The sequence below is a fragment of the Carcharodon carcharias genome, chromosome 4 (assembly GCF_017639515.1).
Source record: "Carcharodon carcharias isolate sCarCar2 chromosome 4, sCarCar2.pri, whole genome shotgun sequence".
Lineage (NCBI taxonomy): Eukaryota > Metazoa > Chordata > Chondrichthyes > Lamniformes > Lamnidae > Carcharodon > Carcharodon carcharias.
Genome location: NC_054470.1, coordinates 186,919,150 through 186,933,767, shown reverse-complemented (window position 1 = coordinate 186,933,767; position 14,618 = coordinate 186,919,150).

Sequence of the window (14,618 nt, the reverse complement as noted above, 5' to 3'; positions counted from 1 at the left end):
TTCAGGTAACTTTCTGGGGGGTTTTTTCTCTCAGCAGCATCTTCTGTACTCTGCAGTTTTTCTTCTTAAACTTTTGACTCTGCCAACCAATTTTTATTGAACTGTTCTTTAACTTTGTTTCAGCATGGCCACTTCTGCTGCAATCTGCTGAGCCCTGGAATCACGACCTATTCTAGAATGTAAGTACAGCTTCTTTACTTTAATTGTTTCTCCCCACCTCATGAGCTATCCAGTATTCTTTGCATTGTGTCACTCGTGGTCTTACGATTTTTGTATTTTTACTCACCCACCAACCTCCCCCTTTTTTAAAAGTACACTTTATACCACATTCAAACAGAGAAGCAGGCACTCTGGGTACTAGGAGCATTTACCTCACTTTATAACTTAATGAGATAGAACTGAGGAGATGATGTTCTCACCATGACTAAAATTTATGTTGCTTCCACCATTGCCAACATGATGGAGGGGTAATGGCAAGAGGGATGACAAGATGACCATTGGGAAAGCCAAAATGGGAGAAACAAGGAGATGGAATTAAAATTATATATATTCAACCCAACCATTAGCAAGATGTTTCACATTTAGTCATTTTTTAGTACAGAACTTGAGTATTCCTGACAAAAGACATTTTGTTGAAGCTTTTCCTCTTGCACTCCTCAGGACAATTGCAAGAATACCAAATGTCAGTGGAAGCAACCACTTTATACTGTATGAGAAGAGAGAAGATTGGTTCGTAAGTGGACTCTGATTGGTAGAGATGTTGCCATGGAGAATGCACCAGTTAATGGTGACTGACAGTTAACTGCCAAGCACTGTTGAAATTTAAACCAGGTAGCTTGATTGGCCAAGGCATTGCCCTAAGAAATGAACTAGCAAATGGCTATCACTTATTTATGTTTAGCTGAACCAGGTGCTTTTTGTCTGCAAAGGACAAGATCCTGTGTATTAAAAATGTAACTTCCAGTGCACGCTAATGTGACATAATGAGAACCTGACTGACAATCTTAAACTAGTTATCAGTGTAATTCTTAGCACACTGGGGATTATTTAGCAAATGTTGCCCAACTGTGGAATCACATCTAATATTGGAGACTGTGTTTTAAGTTTTGCAAGCACAGGCTGGTTGAGTATGATCTGCACCTTGCCCTTTGTGAAAGGCAAAAAGGACATGCTGTTTGATATGACTTGCCAGTCTTTGGGGTGTATGGCCTACATATCTAGCATCGCACTGGAACTGAAATTCATATTACACATTACTCATTTGTGTGATGGGCTGAACATCGGTTTGGCATGACAGCAGCATCCTGTTAGTGACGAATACCACTCGTGTTGCTACTGCATAGTAGCAGCGTGAAACAGCTAGCTTCACCTGTTGCTCACATTTTTAAGATACCTTGCCCTTCCAGGGTAACCTGAGGTAGACTGGGCACTTTTCAGGGCCAAAAGTGACAGTCTTAGGCCCGTCTATGAGTTTGCGCAATGTACAGTGAGAAATGATCTGATCAGGGTAGCCATTATACTGCAGGATGTCTTTGATGTGCCCTATTTCAGCATCAAGCTTGCATGGTGAGCGAATGGCTCAGGACCTATCTATGTGCTTGCCAATAAGACCAATGTCATAGTGTGTGGAGCTGTAAGGATCCCAACGCATGTATTAACCAATGAAGGTAGGCTTGCAGTAGACCATGGCAGAGAATCCCCTGGCAGATTTCTCAACTAGTACGATTAGAAAGCGGAGTTCATTTGACTGCTCCATCTCAAGGTGAATTTGAGTGCAGGATGGAGTCCATTAAGACATGAAATTTTTACATGCAGCTGCAGACTTAAATAGAGCAAACATATCATCCATATATCGGAAATATGCAAGGGATAGACTGTTAGGTGTCATTCTATCGAAGACACATTTCTCATGGAACCCAAGAAAGATGTTTACGAGAGCTTGGGCCTGGAGGGGATCCCATGGCAACACCATCTACTTGGGCATAAATGGTGTCATTAAAACTGAGCTCAACTGAGCTCATGTTTACTGTTTCACGCAATGGTAGTGGGTCTAGATCACCATGATATAGTGCTACAGTGCAAATATCTACTGGGGTTGGAGCAGAGGTGGAGTTCCAAAACTAACCTGAGTAAACAATATTTTAGTGAATAGGGTGTCTGTCAATCTATAGTATGGACTCTCCAGGATGACAATGGAAGCAAGAGGCATTAATCAATTCAAATTCAAATTAAATAGATCAAATAGTTAGAATCAGGCAGCCGTGAGCTGCAATTCTCCCCCCTTTGTGTGCAAGAGTTTATACGTCACAAGACAGAACAATGTTTAAAAAGAAAGAAATGTTCGTAAAAAAGCAGATGGAGCAGTTTTGCAAGGTTGTCCCTCAAGAAAGTCACTGCCTGGGATTTTGGATCTTGACGAGGAGGCTATTTGTCAGCCCTGGCCAAGACTCACATATGAAGAGTTGGTGATTGGATGAGCTATGGGCATCACTGTTACTACCTGGTTGTATTGGCGGAGAACTTGATATCATTTAAATATAGGAAAGCATCGGAAGGGTTAGCCATAAAGGACAAGGTCGAGAGAGGAAACATAGGAAAGAACTTCGGAATATAGGAATAAGCCATTCAGCCCCTCGAGCCTGTTCTGCCTATTTAATTAGATCGTGGCAAATTTGTAGCAAAACGCTTGGTTCTGTAACCCTTAATTCCCTTGTCTAACAAAAATACTATCAATCTCAGTTTTGACATTTTAGTTGAGACCAGCTTCAATGGCTTTTCAGGGGAGAGAGTTCCAGATTTCCAGTAGGCTTTGTGTAAAGAAGTGCTTCCTGGGATCACCCCCGAACAGCTCTAGCTCTAGTTTTAAAGTTATGCTCCTGGTTGGTCCAAGGAAAATAATTCCTCTCAATTTACCCTATCAAATTCTTTAACATGGGTGTAGTGCCAATTTTGAGGTGCTGGAGCTCTAAGAAAACATGTTGGCCATATCATTTCTAAAGCTACTAATACATTGTTTTCCTATGTGTTAATCATTTCAGTCCCCAAATATCAGTAAAACACTGCTTCTTAAGTGAAAAATATTAGTGCCAGTAAGCATTTTATTTCGAGCTATGTGGTATTTTGAATCATTAGTCTTTAGCATAGCTAGAATGTCGTTATGCAACAGTTTCATTATTTAATTCAAAACTATTAAAAACATGCATTGCAGAAATCTTTACTTACTTCTGACTGGGGGATGGTATATAGAAGGACCACTGCTTTTCTTGATTCATATTAATAACCTAGCCCTGGGCATGCAGGACACAATTTCAGCAACTGAAGATGATGCAAGACTCGGAAGTATTGTGAACTGTGAGGAGGATAGTGATAGTCTTCAAGAGGTTGTAGACGGGCTGGTGGAATGGGCAAACACATAGTAAATTAAATTTAATGTAGAGAAGTGTGAAGGAAAGGCAACACAAAATAAAAGGCACAATTTTAAAGGAAATGCAGGAACAGAGAGACTTGGGTGTATATGTGCATAAATCACCGAAGGTGGTAGGGTGGGTTGAGGAAGCAGTTAATAAATTATACTGAATCCTGCATTTTATACACAGGGGCACAGAGTACAAAAGCAATTAAGCTATGCACCTTCATAAAACATTGATTCAGCCTCAATAGGAAGGATGTGAATGTTTTAGAAAGGGTGCAGAATAGATTCACAAGAATAGTCCTGAGGATGAGGGACTTCAGTTATGTGGATAGATTGGCAAATCTGGTGCTGTTCTCCTTGGAGAAGAGGAGGTCGAGAGGAGATTTGTTAGCTGTGCTCAAAATCAGGAAGGGCCTGGATAGTGTAAAGGGGGAGAAAAGATTGGGTAATTCTAATCTGGTCTGTGATCAGGGGCAGGAGGGTGTGACTGCAGGTGAGGCAGGTATGGGGACCCAGCGTTTGAGGCGCCTCAGCCCCTGCAGCTGTCCAACAGTTAAAAGGTTCTTGCAAGCTGAGTGGCCGAGAGCGGGGACTGCAGTGAGGATGAGCGAGCTGACCACGGCACCATGGTACAGGGAGCCATTCAAGTCGGGGGAGGAAATGGGAACATAGCAATGGTAGGAGACAATATAATCAGGGGGATAGATACTGTTCTCTGCAGCCATGAGCATGAGGCCCAAAGGCTGAGTTGCCTGCCCATTGCCAGGGTTAAGGACATTTCAGGGCTGGAGAGGAACTTGGGGTGGGAGGGGAGGAACCCAATTGTCGTTGCCCACATTGGCACCAATCATGTTGATAGGACTAGAAAGGAGGTTCTGCCGAAATAATTTGAAGAGTTCGCAGCTAAATTAAAAAGCAGAACATCCAAGATAATAAACTTGGGATTACTACCTGAGCCATGGGCAAATTGGCACAGGGTAAATAAAAGTCAAGGAGTTAAATGTGTGGTTCAAAGATTGGTGTGGGAGGAATGGGTTTCAGTTCATGGGGCACTGGCTCCAGTTCTGGGGTAGAAGTATTTAACCTTCTAAAATGGCATAAATTTCATCACATTTTTACTCCTTCAGAGATCTGAAGAAGAGTCAAACGGACTCAAAACGTTAACTCTGTTTTTCTCTCCACAGATGCTGTTTGATCTGCTGAGTTTTTCCAGCATTTTCTGTTTTTGTTTCAGATCACCAGCATCTGCAGTGTTTTGCTTTTATTTGGGGTAGAAGGGGGCTGTTCTGGTGGGGCGGGCTTCATTTGAACCATGTTGGGACCAGTATCCTGGCAAATCGAATAACTAGGGCTATAGAGAGGGCTTGAAACCAAATAGAGGGGGGAGGGTTCTGGAGAGAGGATACGTAGGCTTACAAAGCAAAAGGATATGGCAGCATTACAGGGCAGCTATTTAGGTAATGATACCCAGACTGTGGCAGGAAGGGCCAGAGTGTACAAACATAAAAAAGTAAGCAAATAAGGTGAAGGGGGGAATGGTAATAAGACCATTTACTTAAAGGCATACAGTGTTTGGAAAAAAAATTAATGAATTAACGGCACAAATAGAAGTTATTGGATACGATCTTATGGCCAGTGTGGAGAAATGGTCGTAAGGAGGCCAAAGTTTAGAATTAAATAGTCAGGGGTATGTGACTTTTCAAAATGACAGGCAGGAAGGAAAGGGTGGTGGGGTAACTTTGTTAGTATGAGATGGAATGAGTACGGTAGCAATAACTTATCTTGGATCAGATCCATGTGGGTGGAGGTAAGAAATAACAAAGACACTGGCAGGAATAGTCTATATACCCCCTAACAAAACCTATACTGTAGCACAGAGAATAAATCAGGAGAAAATGAGGGCATGTAAAAAAGGCAGTGTATTAATCATGGGTGCCTTTAACCTTCATATAGATTGGGAAAATAAAATTGGCACAAGTAGCCATGAGCAAGAAGTCATAGAATGTATTGGGGACAGTTTCCTAGAACAATATGTTGTGGATCCGACCAGGGATGAGGCTATTTTGGATCTGGTAATGTGTAACGAGGCAGGTTTAATAAATGATCTCAGAGTAAAAGATCCTCTAGGAAACAGTGACCATAATATGGCAGAATTTAGCTTTCAGTTTGAGAGTGAGAAACTTGGGTCAGAAACAGCTGTGCTAAACTTAAATAATGGTAATTACAATGGAAAGAGGGCAGAGTTGGCTGCAGTGGACTGGGAAAGGAGTTTAGCAGAAAAGATGGTTGATGAACAATGGCAGGTGTTTAAGGAATAGTTCATAAGCCACAACAAAAATATATCCCAGTGAGGAAGAAGGATTCAAAGAGGATAATCCAACCATGTTTAATCAAGGAAGTTAAGGATAGTATCAAATTGAAAGAAAAAATGTACAATATGGCAAAGATTAGTGGTAAGGCAGAGGATTGGGAAAGTTTTAAAAACCAACAAAAGATGACCAAAAAAAAAGTAAACAGGGAGAAAATAAACTTTGAGAGTAAACTAGCAAGTAATATAAAAACAGACAGTAAGAGTTTCCTTAAATATATAAAAAGGAAGAGAGAGGCTAAAGTGAACATAGGCCCTTTAGAGAATGAGGCTGGGGAAATAATAATGGGGAACCAGAAAATGGCAGAGGAGCTGAATAAATACTTTGCATCAGTCTTCACAGTAGAAGACACTAATGGCGTTCCAAAAATACTAAATAATCAAGGGGCAAAAGTGAAGGAGGAAATAAATACAATAACTATCATGAGAGAAAAAGTACAAGGGGAGTTAATGGGGCTAAAGGCCGATAAGTCCCCTGGACCTGATGGGTTGCATCCTAGGATATTAAAGGAAGTAGATACAGAGATAGTGGTTGCACTGGTAATAATCTTCCAACAAACCATAGATTCTGGAAAAGTCCAGAGGATTGGAAAAATGCCAATGTAACACTTTCATTCAAAAAGGGAGGGAGACAAAAAACAGGTAACTATAGGCCGGTTAGCTTAACATCCATAACTGGGAAAATGTTAGAGTCTATTATAAAGGATATAAAGCAGAGCATTTGGAAATCCATAATATAATCAAGCAGAGTTAGCATGGCTTCATGTAGGGGAAATCATGCCTGACAAATTTATTAGAATTCTTTGAGGAGGTAACAAGCAGGATGGATAAAGGGGAATGAGTAGATGTAATATATTTGGATTTCCAAAAGGCGTTCGATAAGGTGCCACACATAAGGCTACTTAATAAGGTAAAAACCCATGGTGTTGGGGGCATTATATTAGCATGGATAGAGGATTGGCTAACTAATAAGAGACAGAGAGTTGGGATAAAGGGGGCATTTTCAGGAAGGCAACCTGTAACTAGTGGAGTACCACAGGGATCAGTGCTGGAGCCACAATTATTTACAATACATGTTAATGACTTAGATGAGGGAATCGAATGTATTATCACCTTGTTTGCGGATGACACACAAATAGGTGGAAAGGTAAGTGGTGAGGATGACACAAAGTGTCTACAGAGGGATATGGACAGGTTAAGTGGGTTGGAAAAAGCTTAGCAGGTTTTTTTTTAATCATTCAATATGGGCACTACTGGCTAGACCAGCATTTATTGCCCATTCCTAATTGCCCTTGCTCAGAGGACAGTTAAGAGTCAACCACATTGCTGTGGATCTGGAGTCACATGTAGGCCAGATCAGGTAAGGACAGCAGATTTCCTCCCCCAAAGGACATTAGTGAGCCAGGTAGGGTTTTTACAACAATCATTTCCTTGGTCATTATTAGACTTTTAATTCCAGATTTTTTATTAAATTCAAATTCCTTCATCTGCTGTGGTGGGATTTGAACCCAGGTTCCCAGAGTATTACCCTGGGTCTTTGGATTCAGTCCAGTGACAATAGCAATATGCCACTGGAATGGGAAATAATGTGGGAAAATGTGAGGTTATGCACTTTGGCAGGAAGAATAGAGGAGTTGAATATTATTTAAATGGAGAAAGACTGCAGAAAGCTGCAGCACAGAGGGACTTGGGAGTCCTTGTGCATGAATCCCAAAAAGCTAACATACAAGTTCAACAGGTAATAGGGAAGGCAAATAGAATGCTAGCCTTTATTTCAAAGAGAATAGGATATAAAAATAGAGAAATCTTGCTAAAACTATACAAGGCACTGCTTAGACCAGAACTTATGAGGATAGGTTGAGTAGGTTGGGCCTGTACTCATTGGCATTTAGAAGAATGAGAGGCAACCTGATTGAAACATGAGATTCTTAGGGGGCTTGCCAGGGTAGATGCTGAGAGGCTGTTTCCCCTTGTGGGAGAGTCTAGGACCAGAGGACATAATCTCAGAGTAAGGGGTCGCCCATTTAAGACAGAGATGAGGAGGAATTTCTTCTCTCAGAGGGTAGTGAATCTGTGGAATTCTTTACCACAGAGGGCTGTAGAGGCTGTGTTGTTAAGTATATCCAAGGCTGAGATAGACAAATTTTTAATCAGTAAGAATATCGAGTGTTATGGGGAAAAGGCAGAAAAGTGGAGCTTAGATTAGTAGATCAGCCATGGTCTCATTGAATGACGGAGCAGACTCAATGGGCCAAATGATCTACTTCTGCTCCGACATCTTATGGTCTTATGGTCTTATGCAACTATTCCCATCGGCAGAAGGTCAAGAACCCAATGGTAATTTACAACAGAACCAGAGACAATATGAGGAAAAAACTTCTTTTTGCAACAAGTGGTTTGGACCTGGAATACACTGCTTGAGCATATCGTGGAGACAGATTCAATCACAGTTTTCAAAAGGGAACTGGATAATTATTTGAAAAAAATTTACTGGGCTACAGGGAAAAGGTCAAGGAGTGGAACTAGTGTAGTTGCTGTTGCAGAGAACTGACATAAAGGCAATGTGCTGAATGGTCTCCTTCTCCTCATAACCTCATAAGGTAGAACGCACGCGACATACGAACATACAAATTAGGAGCAGGAGTTGGCCGCTCGGCCCTTCAAGCCTGCTCCGCCATTCAATAAGATCATGGCTGATCTGATTGTGACCTCAGCTCCACATTCCCATTAATTATCTATCTACTTCTGCCTTAAAGATGTTCAAAGATTCTGCCTCCAGCACTTTCTGAGGGAGAGAGTTCCAAAGACTCATGACCCTCTGAGAGAAAGAAATCCTCCTCATCTCCGTCTTAAACTTGCGACCCCTTGGGTGGGATTTTCCACACCCCACCTGGGATCTTCCGGTCCCGCTGCAAGTCAGTGGACTTCTAGCTGCCTCGCCCGTGACTGGTCCGGAAAATCCCAGTTCTTATTTTTAAACAGTGACCCCTTGGTTCTAGATTCTCCCACAAGAGGAAACGTCCTCTCCACATCCACCCTGTCAAGACCCCTCAGGATCTTATATGTTTCAATCAAGTCATCTCTTACTTTTCTAAAAACCAGCAGATACAAGCCTAACCTGTCCAATCTTTCCTCATTAGACAACCCGCCTATTCCAGGTATTAGTTTAGTAAACCTTCTCTAAACTGCTTCTAATGCATTTACGTCCTTCCTTAAATAAGAAGACCCAACACTGTACACAGTACTCCAGATGTGATCTCACCAATGCTCTGTATAACTGAAGCATAACCTCCCTACTTTTGTATTCCATTCCCTTTGTTATAAGCAATCACATTCTGTTAGCTTCCTAATTATTTGCTGTAGCTGCACATTAACCTTTTGCGATTTATGCACTATGACATCCAGATCCCTCTGAATCTCAGAGCTCTGCAATTTCTCACCATTTAGATAATATGCGTCTTTTTTATTCTTCCTGCCAAAATGGACAATTTCACTTTTGCCCACATTATTCTCCATTTGCCAGATCTTTGCCCACTCACTTAACCCATGCGTACCCTTTTGTAGCCTCTTTATGTCCTCTTAACATCTTACTTTCCTAACTATCTTTTGCCATGAGCAAATTTAGCAACCATCCCTTTGGTCCCTTCATCAAAGTCATTTACATAAATTGTAAAAAGTTGAGGCCCCAGCACACTGATCCCTGTGGCACACCACTTATGATATCTTGTCAACCAGAATATTATGTTTATGTCTACTTTCTGTTTCCTGTTAGCCAGTCAATCTTTATCCAAGCCAATATGTTACCCCCTACACCATGAGCTTTTATTTTCTGCAATTACATTTGATGTGGCACCTTATAATATACTTCCTGAAAATCTAAGTTCAGAACATCCACTGGTTCCCCTTTATCCACAGCACATGTTACTTCTTCAAAGAACCCTAATAAGTGGGCATTGTGCCGGTTGCCTCTGCGTCACAAATCACACAGCCCCAAGTGGCTGCGAGGATTTCCCTCCAGTTCTGTTTGTTGTCCTCAATGAGCCAAATCCCCCCTGCGTGTGTTACTCCTGGAAACATGTAGCTTCAGCATTGGAGGATTAAAACCCAATCGGACAATGAATAGAATGTATTCCCCTGAGATCAGTGGAAAGAAAAATCAAGTGGAGCGTGTAACTAGTGGACAATCAGCAAAGGAGAGTTTACCCATCCAGCGTCAACATTAAAGCCTTTAAATAGGAGGCGCTCCAGCAGCACTACAGCAGCACTACACCTCTGTCTTTTAACCACTTTAAACAGTTCAATTAGTTCACCCCTATACTCAACAGAATACAAGCCTCATCAAAACAACCTATCCGCATAATTTAACTCTTGCTGTCACGTTGAAGCTGGGGTTAACATTGGAATAAGGACTCACCTGTGTGTGACAATGTAATGGCTGCTTTTATTTCAGTCTCTAGAGCAATCTCACCAAAGAGTTAAGATGACCAAACCCTGGAGTGTAATGGCTACATTATGCTTACACCTGTCAGCGGGTCACCTTTTGGCTAGTGAGGTGAGAACTTTGGGGATGGAAGCTTAGGCCCCTGTGGATGTGGTGTCAAGGCTAGGAATGTTAGAGGCGCATTTGGGCATGAGTAGGGTTAGAAAGGAAGATTTTTATGGTACATAGGCATCGCTGGCAAGGCCAGCATTTGTTGCCCATCCCTAAATGCTCTTGAACTAACTGAGTGACTTGCTCAGCCATTTCAGAGAGCCAATGTGTCAACCATGTCACTGGGGGTCCAGAGTCACATGTAGGCCAGACCTAGTAAGGACAGCAGATTCTTTCCCTGAAGGGCATTAACGAACCAAATAGATTTTTACAACAATGATAATAGCTGTCATGCTCACCATCACTGAAGCGAGCTTGATAATTCCAAATGTATTAACAGGATTTAAATCCCACCAGTTGTTTCGGTGGGATTTGAACCCATGTCATCGCAGCATTAGGTTATTAATCCAGTGATACGACCACTGTGCCACCAACACCCCTTTGAGGCTCCATAAGGAAAGGGATGGTGAGACAATAAGAATCATCAGATTAGGTTCAATTCGGCAAAACAGAACATTACTGTAAATCCCAAAGGCGATTCTGCAAACATGACAGCAAACTCCAATGAATAGAACAATGAGTGGGACAATAAACACCTGATCTTAAACCTGGATCAACTCTTCATTCTGTCATTCTCCCCTCAAGCCTTGGCTGATGAGTGTCTCTTTAATAATTGAACATGCGTGAGGGCTCTTAATTCCTGTATAAAGCCATCCGGGTCACTTATGCATCATCTTCTCCCCAACACTTGTTGTCTGTCCAATCACAATGAGCCACAGATTTTGATAGCAGCTGTGATCTATGGGACAATGCTCCTAAAATAGACTCTAGGAGATGATATCCCAGAGCTCTTGCAGAGCAATCTTTCAGCCATTCTGGCCGATAGCAGTGCTGTTTTTAATCCCACTTCGGTTTCGGCAGCTGAACATACTTACTCCATTCCCAAAGAGTGCTGTTTGGGTCTACTGGAGCCGTCTCCCCATGCTGACATTGTGTGCGATCGGCCCTTTGGGGAAGTGACACACAGCTGGCCTCGTCCGTCCTGGACAACCAGTTCAACTCCAGAGAAAAATTACGGTAGGTGGTGAGTTAATTTTAGACAGTGGCACTCAACTTCTGCGCCGGAGCTGGTGTTATTTTTAAGCTGCTTAGCTAGAACATACCAAAGAGCACAGTCTTTGATATTGTGACACTGCATGGCTGTAGATCTGGATGATGTTTGTGACGAGAAGGGATTTTTTTTCCAGTAGTTTGGCAGCAGTAAAAGGGCTCCCTAATGTTAATTCCAAGTGTGGCTGGAACTCTGGGCTGTAATGAGTTATCTTTCATGTGTCCAACTCAGCTGCAGTTCACTGCTTCTCGTTCAGATCTGTTTTCCCATTTGTGCGATACTCATTCCAGTATCCTCACTGCATCCCAGTAAATCCCTGGGGCTCTTGGCCGGGATTTTCTAATTGAATAAAAAACGATCAGAAGATCCAAACTCTTGATTTGGGCTAAATTTTGACTTTCAATGAAAATAGCCTTTTGTGTCCAAAATGAGATCAAAATTGGGTTTACTAAGGTTTAAAATATAGTTAACTATGTTAGCATCTTGCCAGCTTAGGAAGGTTATATATACTTGATTTGTATTCCCCTGAGTATAGAAAATTGAGGGGTTGATTGTATTGAAGTGATTAAAATCTTAGACAGATTTGATAAAGTAGATACTGAGAAAGTATTTCTACTGATGAATGGATCAAGATCTAGGGAACCACAATCTTATAATTGTCGTTGGTAGTACAGAAATCGAGTATTGTTGAAAAGCAGCTTTTCGCTTTGCACTGTACAGGACAAATGCAAGAATGCCACATTTCAAACTATCGCAACAATTTATACCGCAGGAGAAATGGGTGCTGATTGGTTGGCAAGTTGACTCTGGTTGGCTGAGGCATTGCCACGGAGAAAGCCACAAGCCACAATAGACACTCCAAGCTCCTGGGTAATTCATATTCAACTAGCCAACTGGCTTCCCCAGATTCTAAGCCCCTCTCTTCAACCAGTTTATAAAGTTGGGATATTCCAGCCCACTGATATCTCCGCCTTTGATGTCAATGTTATCCCTGAGATAATTGTCAAAAAGCCCACATAAAATATACAGGAATGGGTCTTCTCAGCTTCTCTTCACCCCCTCCCTACCTTTTACTGTAGTGCTCATTCAGGAAATGTGCCGTTTACTGCTTCCCCTAAATTAGCTCCCACTCTGGCTTCGTTTTTAAATTTGCATTCTTGTTTTCAAATCCTTCCATGGCCTGGCCCCTCCCTATCTTCGAAAGCCCCCCCCACCCCCCCAACCCCAGCCCCATAAACTTCCCGAGATCTCCACATTCCTCCAATTCTGGCCTCTTGAACGTCCTCAGTTTTAATCCCATCACTCTTGGCTGCCATTCCTTCAGTTTCTTAGGCCTCAAGACCTGGAATTCCCTCTCTAAATCTCTCCACCTCTCTACCTCACTCTCTTCCTTTAAGAAGCGCTTTAAAACCTGCCCCTTTGGTTATCTGTCCTCATATCTCTTTTTGTGACTCAGTGTCTACTTTTGTCTGGTAAATGCTTCAGGCTGTTTCACTGTCTGAAAGGCACTATTTAAATTCAAGTTGTTGCTGCTTTCTGCACTGTTCATTGGCGTAATAGTAACTCGACTAGTAATCCAGGAGACATGTTCCAATCCCATCATGGCTACTGGTGGAATTTAATTAATAAATCTGGAATTGAAAATTCAGTAATGGTGACCATGACAACTATTAATTGTTGCAAAAAAAATATACATTTCATTCATTAATGTCCTTTAAGGAAGGAAATCTACCATTCTTACTGGGTCAGTGACTCTAGACTCACAGCAAAATGGTTGACTCTTAACTGCCCTCTGAAATGGCCTAGCAAGGCACTTAGTTCAAGGACAATTAGGGACAGGTAACAAATGCTGACCTTGTCAGTGACGCCCACATCCCATGGAAGAATAAACACAAAATAGAAGTTCAAGTTAATGTTAGTATCAGCAGTGCCTCCAGGTACTGATGTAAACTAATTGGATAAGATACCCTTAAACGTCTAGTCGTTGCCTTTGTGATCTCATTTTGATGTCCTGTAGACCTGTGGCAGTATACATGGAGGCAGCCTGTACTCTCTCTACTCAAGGCCAATGAAGCATTTACTCCCTCAGTCAGGAGCAGAGTTGAATGTTTTTGGCACCTGCCCTTGTTGAAGCTAACTCAGACTGTTCACTGTTGACACCCTGGCCTGTACACACGTGAGAGCTCACACAGATCTATGACATTTCATATAATCACAGAATCACACAGGCCAGTAGGAGGCCATTCGGTCCAATGTCCTCATGCCAGCTCATTGACTAAACTATCCAATTGGTCCCACTACCCCATCCTGGAGCCATGCACATTTTTCCTTTTCCAGTCGATATCCAATCCTCCTCAACTCCCTCTGGTCCTTTTGACCAGTGAGTTAAATCTGGTTACTGACCTGCCCGTCAGTCAAACCAGTTTGTTCCTCAATTGCCCTCTCAAAACCTATAATTTTGAATGCTTCTATTAAATCTCCCCTGAACCTTCTCTCCCCCAAGGAGGAGAGAAATCCCAGCTTCTCTCTCCAGTTTCTCCGCATCTCCGAAGACTCCCATCCCTGGTTTCACGGACGTGTGCCTGAGCTAGCTTTGCAAGCAACCCACACAGTTCTCTGGTTCTCTTGGTCTTTTTTTAATTGCACCGCCATGTAATTTCCTGCCCTCTCCACCCCCCCCAGTTTCTCTTTTTGTCAAGCTCCTGTAGCTTGACCGGGCCTTAAACCTCCGAGCTCCCACCCACCACCCCCTGCACCCCCCAACCCCCACCACCACCCCACCCCCTGCTTGCTGTCAGCTCCCAGCAGCCACAGTGCAGGCCACTGTGAGATCTCCTGATGCAGGCATTCCAGTGAAACTTGATCACAGTCGCCAAAAATAGATGACTTCAGAAAGGGGCTCCACTGGCACGCGACAGATGATAGCTGTGGAAGGCCACGACCGGGAGCTCGCTACCATCAGCTCGGAGGCTCAATTAGTCGTCCAAGCGCTGACAGAAGGTGGGGAGGCCCCTGGCAGGGAGAGAGTCACTCCGTCTCCCAATTTCACCCGATCACCAACACGGCTTGAATCTGTTCCGTTCTTTCTAGTTTTTTTTTTGTTTTCGCTGTCGTCATTGTCATCATTTTGGAGCAA